Below are 11338 nucleotides of genomic sequence, written 5' to 3'. Positions count from 1 at the left end.
AGAGACAGAGAACAATCCCACCCCTGGTGATCATGGGGTCGAGGCACCCCATGACCATCCCTTGACCTAAGGCAGACTAGGGACAGGGTCCCCAACACCTCCCTGTTACCTGGGAAGCCTGTAGGTCAGTCTCACCTGGGACTTCCCTAAACCCTGTCCACTCACTATTAGGAAAGATCATTAGCTGTCCTCCCAGGGACTGGCATGCGAGAGGAGGTAGTGGCAGCGGCCCTGCTAATGGGCTCAGAGCCTCTGAGTCCCAGGAAGAAAGCCTGGGGGCAGGCTACATAGGAGCTGGCTGAAGGATGTTCTGGGCACATGAGGTCAGAGGTCCAGGGGGTCATAGCCCGAGGCCTAAGGGGGCCTGTAGGGCAGGGAAAGGAGGTGGAGCAGTCCAAAACACTCCAAGTGCAGTTGGGAGCAGCCCGCATCACGGAACACTGCTGCCAAATCGCTGTGTTGGGTGATGTCTACCAGGTACTACTGTGAGTATGACGTCTAGTATACCCTCATCTCCACCACTGATGAGAACAACATGAAAGGCTGGGTTTGGGTTGCTGACCGGAAGTCCAGACAGGCAGCTTTGTTTGTGCTTGGTGTGCAGGCCAGCTTACTGTCCAGTGGGTGGTGACTTTGAGGGCTCCGGAGGCTGTGATGGTTGTGTGTCCTGGCCACTGGGGAAGTGGAGAGCGGGAGGGACAGGAAGTCATCCTGTTGGTATGTGTGTGAGCCACCCAGTGGTGTCAAGGAAACAGGTCCTGGGGTCCCTTGAATGCTTCCTGACTGGCAGAGTCTATAGACTCAGGATGGAGGAAGGGTCCTGGCCTCCTGGCGGGAGGGTCTTCACCTCACCCACTGCTAAGCTAAGAGATCAAACGTTACACAGCCCCTCAGCCCTGTATGTGAGTTGGTGGCTTGGTGTGTAGGCTCAGCCTGGCTCTGTGTACAGTGACGTGGGACTGGGGTAGGGACAGAACCCTGGGCCCTCCAGCCAAGCCTGCTGCCAGCCCAGAAGCCCTAGCGAGCCCCATTCTGCAGTCCTGGAGAATGTGACCAGGCGAGGCCACCAGGCAGAGCACACAGTGCCAAGGTGCCCGAGCTGCCCGGGGCACCAGCAATGCTGCTGGTCTTTCATTAACTTTTTTTTTAATAGTAATTACATTGCAAACTATTAAGTGTAGTTATTAATCATTGAATACTTATTATCTGCTATTAAATTCATTATCTGGCCATCAAAAGTGTTCCTGCATTTATCGCCAAGATTTAAGGTTTCATTGTTAATGGTATTTCCTAAACATTAATAGTAAGGCTTTCATGGGTGCCCCGCCCCCCGAAATCTCTCCTCTCGACCCAGGTGTCCTAACTTCAAGGATGCCACCTGGCAGGGGTAGCCCTACTAGCGGTCCTCTCCGAGTGATGGTGGGTGGGCAGTGGTAGAGGGGAAGCAGTGACCGGGAGGCTATGATGGCATACAGTGGTGGTGGGCAGTGGTGCTGGGCTGGCAGTCGCAGGAGGCAAGGAGTGATATAGCATGCAGAGGTGGGCAGGCAGTGGTGCTGGGCAGTGGTGCTGGGCTGACAGTGGCAGGAGGCAAAGAGGGATGGTACGCAGAGGTGGGCAGGCAGTGGTGCTGGGCTGACAGTGGCAGGAGGCAAAGAGGGATGGTATGCAGAGGTGGGCAGGCAGTGGTGGAGGCAGCAAGCAAGTGACAAGTAACCCCCAGCAGCTCCAGCTGTGCTTACAGAGTTGGCACATCAGATCCTGAGCCCAAGAACCTATAGGACCTTCTGCTGCTGGATGGAGAACTCAGCACTGGTAGAGAGGCTCATGTGAACCCTCTTGACAGGCATTGACCATTTAGAACATGATCAGGGTGTGGTGGGGCTAACCACCTCCAGAGCAGGATCACTGTCTCAGTGACTGGAGACCCTTCCAACTGGGCCAAAGATGGAATTTGAATCAGTACTAAGATTGACATTGCCAGGCTACGGGCAGTGCAGCTGCTTACCACTAGGCCACCAGAGCTCTCTAGTGCCAAGCAAGGACAGGCTCATGCCCAGTGCAGTCTTTTAAGATGGCACAATGAAGGCCGCTCTGGTGGCCAAGTGGCAAAAAGCTGTGCTGCAATCCCAGAGGCATGTGATTCGAATCCACTAGATGCTCTGCTGGAGAAGGAGGGGCAATCTCCTCCTGTATCAGTCAGATCCGATTTGATGGTTGTTGTTGGTGGTGGTGTTATATGCCATCGAGTCGCTTGCGACTCATAGCAACCCTATGTATAACAGTCCTAAACTCTGCTCTGTCCTGTGCCAATTGCACTGTCTCTGACACTCCCATCCCGATTACCCTGGTCACTGAATCAATCAACCTCATAGAGGGTCTTCCCCTCCTGCGCCATCCCTTCACCCTACCAAGCATGATGTCCCTCTCCAAAGGACCGGTCCCTCCTTACAACATGTCCAAAGTCCCTCCTTACAACATGTCCAAAGTATGTTAGATGGAGCCTCAGAATCCTTGCCTCCAAGGAGCCGCCTGGTTTAACCCTCTCCGGGATGAATCTGTTTGTTCTCCTAGCAGTCCATGGTACCCTCAATACTTTTTTCCAGCACCACAGCTCAAAGGCATCAGTTCTCCTTCTATCCTCCTTAGTCATTGTCCAACTCTCTGATGCATAACAAGTGATAGCAAAGACCATGGCCTGTATCAGACGCACCTTAGTCTCTGGAGTGACACCATTGCTCTTCAGCACTTTAGAGAGGTCCCTAACAGCAGACTTTCCCACATTAAAAAAAAATGGTACAATGATACTGATGGTGGTGGCAGTAGTGATGGTCTTGCTCCCAGTGGTGGCAGTGGTGGTCATAATCTTATTCAGGGTCAGTGACGATAATGATGTGGAAGTGAAGGAAGTGGTGGTGATAATGGTGACATAGTGATGACAGTGTTAGAAATCGTGATAATGGTGGTGGTGATGGTTGCTATAACAGTCATGGTGGTGAAGATGGTCGTGCTCACAAAGAAGGGTGCCATGGCGGTGGCAGCGACAGTGGTGCTGATATTATAACTGTGATGGGGGTTATGAGAGTGACAGTCATGGTAGAGATGGTGCCAGTGGTGATAGTGATGGCAATGATGGCGGTAGTTATGGTGATGATGTTATCATGCTGGTGGTAGTGGTGATGATGGTGGTGGTGGTGGTGGTGGTGGTGATGGGGATAATGATAATAGTGGTCATGATGACATTCATGGAGATGGTGGTGGTGGTGGTTGTGATAATGATAATTATGATGATAGTTGTGGTCATGATGGTCACGGTGGTGGGTGGTAGAGGTGATGATGGTGGTTGTGATAATGACAATTATGATGACAGTTGTTATGACGTTCATGGTGGTGAGTGGTGGTGGTGACGTTGATGATGGTGGTTGTGATGGGATAATGATGATGATGACAGCAGTACTGTAATGATGGTCACGGTGGTGGGGTGGCAGTTACATGTGGTAACAGTGGTGACAGTGATGGTGGTGGTTGTGATAATGGTAGGAATGGTGATAAAAGGTCATGCTCGTGGTTCTTACAGTGAAAACTTGTTATTCAAGACTCAACGTTTCCCAGACAAACGACATTCATGCTTCCCAAGAGCCACTGCCCTGCCCTGCCTTGTGGGCTGTCCCAGGGAGGCCGGAAAAGGGACAGCCTTGACTGAACCTGACAGGAGAGTCAGTATATCTTGAGCTCACAGAGACATTTAATCTTGGTTAAAAATAAATAAGTTCAATTATTGGAAAGGGAAAAAATAGCTGAGTATTTACTGCAAGTGAATTGAAGGTAATTACTCTGGGAAAAGTCCCCTTTGAGAATGTCGGGCATTCCTCCCTGAGCTGCCAGGTTCACTGGAGGATCAACCGGAGGGACCACGCGCGCGCGGAGGGCCTTCCGGGAGGGCTGGGCGGGCCAGCCTGCCTCCTCCTCAACTGTGGTCCCTCCTTCTCTACCCCAGGGAACCTCTGTGGGCTGGCAGTGTTTCTAAGATGGGCTTTTCCCTGGTCTGGCCCCACTCCAGCCCCTAACAGGAAGAGATTGCCTGGTTCCCCAGGCCCTTGGCTCTTCTGTGAGACACAGATCAGCCTGTCTGGTCCCATCCTCACCTGCAAATCAAGTAAGAAAGGAGGGGTGTGCACAGGACCAGGGGGCTGCTGTCCCTCCACGTCAATGACTCAGTCTCAGGGGCCCACCCCAGCCGAGCCCAACGGAGGGTGAATGAGGTCTTTACCACCCTATGCATCACCACACCTGGTTCTAAGAACCTGTGGTTCGAAACACCTTATGGTGTGGCCCACACAGTGCAGGTCCAATAAAGGCAGGACTGGAAGCTTCCCTCTGCAGCCAACATGCAGCATCCCAGAGCTGGATGGAGAAGGACATTCTCTGGGGTGGCCAGTCCCCTGTCACAGCATGACGAGACGCTTCCCTGGACCTGGCTCAACCTGAACCTCCTTCTTGGGACAACCTGGGGGCCCTCCCCTCCCCTTCAGCAGTCCCCCCCTCCCCGTGGTGGTCTTATCCCTAGTTGGAGCTCCCTGGAGCTCCCAGTCCACCTGCTTATGGATGCCAGAGGCGGGGCTGATGAGTGGTGACGAGCTGTCATTATAATTAGTGTGAAACGTGCTGCGTTTGCCAGGGAAGAAAATCCCATCTTGAAAATACACGTCTGATGCAAGTTCAATTTCACCCGAGGGGCCATAAAACCCTTTTCCAATCACCTGGTGCCGTTACTGCCGGCACCGTTAATCCTGAAGAGGTTATTTAGAGCTGAGATAGCTCGGGGGAGGGGGAATCCAGCCTGGACCTCAGGAGGAGTGCCTGTCATTCCCCCAAGAATGAGGGGGTGCACGCATTCATGGCTACAGGGAACTATCCAGTCTCATTTCCTGTCCGAGGACCCCACTAGGCCAACAGGACCCCAGAGACCAGAGAGGGCCAGGCAGCTTAGCCCACATGAGTCTGTCCTTCTCCTCACCCCAGAGCGGCCAGTCAGCCCCCAAGTCTCCCCTGGAGATTCATATCATCCTACTTCCTTTAAAAATCAGTTCCCTGATTACTGAGCAGAAGAATGAAAACATGTAATTGAATCTCTAAGAAATGACTATTTTTATAACTGGCTCCGGGTCCCTGAGATAAATTAAACGGCTCCCTTGTCTGTGGGAGCCGGCTCGTGGGCAGCAGAGAGGGCCCCACCTGGCCTCTCTGCCTCTGAAGGTCCCCGTGGGCCGCTGTCCTAGAGAGATGGGGCCAGCCAGTCCGTGGGTGGGACGTGGCCGGTTCACCAGTTTTCTTACTCATTCAACGCTAACTCATCTGATGCTATTTCACTGATGGTTTCGGGTGCTTGATGTTAACTCCAATTCCTCAGGAAAAACCAGGCTGGAGGCCACGTCTGGGAGTGGGTAGGAGGGAGAGAGGCAGAGTATTGGCCATAACTCTGTGGAGAAGGGAGGGAGGAGTTTACCTTGTGCCCATTGGTCAAGAGCCGGCCTTGGGAGAACTGACTATTTCAGGGTGCCAAGAGGTGCTGGGGCACCTGGACAGGGCAGCTGGGGGGCTTGTGGGAATAGAAGGAGTCAGGCAGGAACAGGAAGAGAGACAGCAGTGGGTACTTTGAGGGCTCACACAGCCTCTCAGCCACAGGTACCCCAACTGAACTGCCAGCCAGGTAAGGGGGCGAGGTGGCTGGTGGTAAGTCTGCCAGCTGCTGGTTTGCTGGTGCTTTTGGCGGTCACCAGGTGGCAAGCTGGCATCTCTCACTGGCTGGTGGGAGTCTGGCTGTCGATGGGGGATGAGTTTGCTCCGAGGGTTTGTAGCTGGGTTCAGCAGCAGCACTCACAGCCGGGACCCCAGGAGGCCACACACGTGAGAGGCACAAAAGAGTGACCCAGAGGTGTGAACGAGCTCAGGCCAGAGCAGGTGCTGCATCTGTCCCCGTGACAGTGACCAGAGTGAAGAGAGGGAGAGGTGGTGTCCCACGTGAGGAGCTGTCCTCCCAACACCCTACTTGGTCAGCTCCCCAGAAAGAGAAGCTTCCACCTTGGGCTTTGGCCCCACGGCAACAAGCTCAGAGGTTGGGCCTTCTCCTGGGAAGTGTGGGAACGGAACAGGCCCAGGAGGGGCGAGGACCCTGACCACCGTCTGCCCTCCTCTTCATTGCTCACCCTCTCAGCGGTCAGCTTCACCCCGGCCCCTTTCACATCGGGCACCTCCTGCCTTTGGGTTGACTCCCATCTGCCCAGTAGTGGAGGGGGAGCCTGGAGGCTGGACCACAGCCCAGGTTCCGGCTGTGTCCCCTGCTCTGGGGACAGCGGAAGCCTCTGACAACCCTCTAAATGAAGACCCCCAAACAGTAGCTGAGGGACTTTTAGGGACGGCCTGCCCTCAGGAGGTGGTTTATGTTGCTGGGCACCATCAAGTCAGAACAAACGCGGAGCCGACCCTCCAGTGCATTTTCAGAGGCAACAAATTGTATGGTAGGAGCTTGCCCATCTTTCTCCCATGGAGCAGCTGGTGGATTCGAACCAAAAGTCTCTGGGTCCGCAGGGCAACTCCTTACCACAAAGCCACGCTCCCTAAGGCACCGGCCCTGGGGATGAGACCTCCTCAAAAGGCTGTGCTCCCCACCCTCTCCTGCCTGAACCCTTTCTGTTGCGGCCCCCAGCCCAGGGCCCAGCCCCGCCCACTTCCCTCCTTCTTCAATGCAGTCCCTCCTCCACCCTCCTATCAACCCCCAGACCCGATAGCCTACCCACTCCACTCCAGCTCCCAGCCCCCACTCCAGCTTGCACCCCCTCACCCCTCTACTCCCCTCTAACAGGAGAGAGCCCTGCCCCTGGTCCTGCCCCTGAGTAGTACCTGGAGCCAGAGGTCAGAAGCCTTGAGGGGTTCAGACCCCTGGTCAGAAAGGAGGGGCTGCCTGGTCAGCACGCTCTCGACCCACCCACCGGCAATCCAGAGCTGTGTGCACAGGCCCAGGCCGGGGTCCTCAGAGGGGTTGGAGGGGGACGCTGAAAGGACCACACAGGCCACCAGGCCCCAGGCTGCTTCCTGGATGCTCTGCAGACCAGCACATGCTCCCACCATAGTGGACACTGCTGCTGCCCACATCCCCGCCAGATGGACTCGAGAGGGAAGGGCAGGTGAGAGGCTCCGCTGTGGGAGGGCTGGGTGAGTCCCACATCGCCGGCCTCAGTGGGAACCACGTGGAGGACAGCCAAGTTCAAAGCCCTCTGAACTTGCAGGGTGGCTGCTGGCCCAGGCCTTGAGGGGACTACACAGCCAAGTGCCCCACAACTGGCCCTGCACTTTCAGAAGCTTCCACCTGGATGAGCTCATCTACAACTCCCCAGTCCCAGAGACCCACTGCCTGGGCTGTACACGGGACCCCAGAACACTGCACCTTGTCTGCAGAATTGCAACACCACCTTGTGGGAGGCCTGGGCACTGCAGCCCCAGCCGTCCACAGCCTGCCTGAGGTCTCTAGAGGCCACTCGTTCCTTGAGGCCCATCCTCCTGGGGCGGCAGTGCAGGCACCACACAAGCAAGGAGACCCCTGGGTTGCCCCCTTACTCTCTCACTCGGTCCTGCAAGGGGTCCCTTCTGGGAGCAAGGAGGCCCAGTCTCCCCTGTTCCTGGGTCCATGGGAAGGTGTGTACGTAGAGTGTGGACAGCTGGGACAGGGAGAGTCCTGGGCTCTGGCCACCAGGTGAGGACCTTAGCTGTCTCCTAGGTACCTCTGCCAACTAGAAGGGGAAACTGAGGCTAGCTGGGTGGGGCAGGGTGATGCAGCCCATCACAGGTGTAGGTGTGTCGTCCCCCCCCAGGAGCTGCCAGGTGTCACTGTCTGGGACACGGCCAGCTAGTAGTCTGAGCCTCCCAGATGCCTGCTCACCTGCCCACAGTGGTGTGCTGAGGCCACGCTGTCTCTGAAAGGGTTTTCCCTGACATCCTTATTATCTGTCTGGTTCTTAAATAAAAAACCGTGGGCTGCAGGTACCCAGAGTGGCCTGGAGGGGAGACAAATGACCTGCCATGCTGATAACAGTGGACATGCAGGGCAGGCACAGAGGCCACGTGATTCCTGCCAGACCCTTCTACCTGACAGCGAATCAGCAGCACCCCAGGAGGACCCCACAAGGACCCCCAGGCCCCACCATCCAATGCTGCCCAAGCCTTCTGCTCTGCACTTACCCTACCCCTTCCCCCAGGGTGGCAGGAGGCCCTCAGCTCCCCACTCATTGGCTCAGAGAGGGATGTCATTCCCTGTCACCCCGTCCTTCACAGCCTGTACCCAGTGAACCAATCAATGTCCCTGAACACAATAACAACATGAGCTTTGATACCAGCAGTCAGGGGATCAGGAGATGTATTGAACGGGGCAAGTCTGCTGTCAGGGACCTCTCCAAATTGCTGAGAAGCAGGGATGTCAGTTTGAAGACTAAGGTGCATCTGATTTAGGCCACGAGCTGGACAATGAGTATGGGTTACTGATGCCTTTGAGCTGTGGCATTGGAGCAGAGCACTGGTTATCCCGTGAACTGCCAAAAGAACAAACAGATATGTCTTGGGGAAAGTGCAGCCAAGTCTCCTTGGAGGCAAGGATAGAGAAGCTTTGCCTCACATACTTTGGGCGTGTTGCTAGGAGAAGGTAAGGACATCGAGCTTGGGAAGGTGGAGGGTGACTGATAGACAGGAGGACGCTCAATGGGATGGACTGACACAGTCACTGCAGCAACAGGCTCACGTGTGTCTGAGATGAGGACGCTGTCGCGGGACAGGACAGGGTTCAGATCCATTGCTCATAGGGTCACGATGAGTCATAGGTGACTTGAGGGCGCGTAATAACGACAACAGGAGCCGGGGCACCTGGGAGGTCCCAGACCACCTGCTGAGCCCCACTCTTGGGGCAAAGAGGAACCTCACCTAGCAGAGAACTCCAAGAGGCCATGAGGGGCCCAAAAGTTCTGGGGAGCAGGCTGTATGTTTCAGGGACATTTCTCCAGAATCTGCTGGGACCCCCATCAGCCACCACAGGCCGGGCTCCCAGGACGGAGTGGGAGGGACCAGGCAGACAGCCTGCTTGAGTCTGGGCCAGAAACCTCGGTCAGAGGTCTGGGTAGTACCGAGCTTACTAAGTGGCTCTGAGGAGCTTCACCTTGAAAGACACACAAAAATCACTGTCCAGGTCACAGCCCCCCATGACTGCACACTCGTCCTTGCAGGCCTGTTCCCCAGCTTTTCAAACGGGGGACGGATAAAGAAAGCATTGTGCCTAAAGGCGCTGGAGAGTGGGTGCCAGCCAGCGTGCCCCCATCTGGGCATTTGATCTCTCCCTCTTGCCTCTAGCGGGCTTGCAATCTCAGAGGGAGGTGACCACTCCTCCAGCCGCCTCCGCCCACTCACTTCTGGCCCACCCTGCAGGCGAACTGAGGAGGGGCCGGGCAGTGGGGGCGGTGCCTCTTCTTGGGCTTCTGGCTCCCCCAGGCCCTGTGGGCGTCATGGCAACACGGGCAGAAAGTGGCTGCCATGGTAACTGGCGTCCTGGGAGGTGCACTGCCTAGCAACAGGGGCCTTAGCCCAGCCCCTCCTCTCCCACCAGCACCACCACCACCACTTTCCACAGTAGGTGTCACCTGGAGAGTGGACCAGGTGTCAACGCCCAGAGCCACCACCAAGGAGACATCAGCAAACCCCACCCCGCCGGTGCATGGACATTCTGGCAAAGGGATCCCTACCGCATCACTCCCATTCCGGTGTCCAAATCCCTTCTAAGAATGTCCCACTATAACCCGAGTAGCATATTCATCTCCATTGGAGGAAACACCGCCCTGTTCCCCACTTTAGAGTCCCCAGGCTTCCATGGGGGTTTCTGGAGCTCAGAGCCACATTGCGAAGGCCGCCAAGCAAAGAATGCCCCAGGAGGAGGAGTGCAGAGCTGGGTGTGAACTCTGAAGACTCTCTCCAAGGCGCGTGGGGGGTGGGGGGCTTGGGAGCCTGGAAAGTCCAGGGCTGGGAAGGAGGTGCGCCTGGGGCTGAGGCTTCCACGGTCCATCCGCAGTGCCCGCGCGCCTCCTCGTGGCCGCAAAGCGCATCACCGCGCAGCACTTTCTCACCATCCCCTGACCCCCTACCCCGCACATCACCTCCTACACACCCCAGGACAAGAGTCGGCTACCCCTACTGCCCTCCAGCTCTCTGGGTGTGAGCACCACCCACAGCTACAGTCAAGCAGCACTCTCTTCCCTCTCACTCCCTCTCGCGTGGCTGCAGTCTCAGGCCGTGTAGACAGGGCCAGCCTGTCTGGGGTTGGGCGGACAGCAGTTGACTTGTGTAATGGCTGTCACTGTTATTACTGGAGTCATCACAAGGAATATTTTTTTTCTGTCCCCTTTTAACATCTCCAGCACGTACCAGGCACCAAAGAGGGCGGAGCACAGGGTCTAGACTGAAGCCCCCGCTCTCCTGTGCCATCGGGGACAACGTCTGCCCACCTCTGGGCCTTTGCCTATGTTGTGCCCTGACTCCCCTATGTTCTGGAGAGGACTTCCCAGAGGCCCTGAAGTCACGCCCACAGGTACTCTGAGGTTAGCACATCCTGAAAACCGTGAATTTATAGAGTGAAAAGGGGTGATACCTGGGAGGGGGGCCCTGGATTCCCCTTCCTCCTATAGAATAGCTAAGCAACCCAGCTCCATAGACCTGGCCAGTGTCCATTGAGCATTCTTCTTGCAACTCGCCTCTCAGAGTCCTCTGCTCTTACAGGGCTGTGCAGAGATACCCACATCCCTAGAAACACAGGGCCTCCTGGGCCTAGGCCATGCGTTCCCACCGTGGCGTGGCGAGGCCTGAGCGTGCCCAGTGCGGCATGGCCTGAGTGGCTTTGGCGGGAGTGGCCTCTACAGCTGTTCTGGCCATTCCCTCCGGTTATGGGGTTACCTTGGCAACCCTGCCTGCACCTGCCCCACATGGCAAAGAGAACAGGAGTGTGACCATCCGTAGAAAAGGAATGTCAACAATATTTTCAATATCGGAAGAGGAGTCGACTTAACAGAGAAGCAGGGATGGAATGAGCCAAGGGCAGGAAGACAGGGCTGGGGGTGGCCAGGGCGGTTGGACAACTCTTCTGCGAGGACAGTAGCTATAAAGGAAGACTTTCTGGGCAACGCCTCAAATCTGTTCCTCACCCTAGACCTCAGAACTCGAGTGCGTAGGCATCTGCGCTGGCTGCTCTCCTTCCCTGGGCCTGACTGGTCCCTCATCCTGATGTTAAAGGGAAGGGAAAGTGCCGTTCAGC

This window comes from Elephantulus edwardii, unplaced genomic scaffold (assembly GCF_000299155.1).
Source record: "Elephantulus edwardii isolate Elephantulus edwardi_28Jun2011 unplaced genomic scaffold, EleEdw1.0 scaffold00089, whole genome shotgun sequence".
Classification (NCBI taxonomy): Eukaryota; Metazoa; Chordata; class Mammalia; order Macroscelidea; family Macroscelididae; genus Elephantulus; species Elephantulus edwardii.
This window is presented reverse-complemented; position numbering follows the sequence as displayed.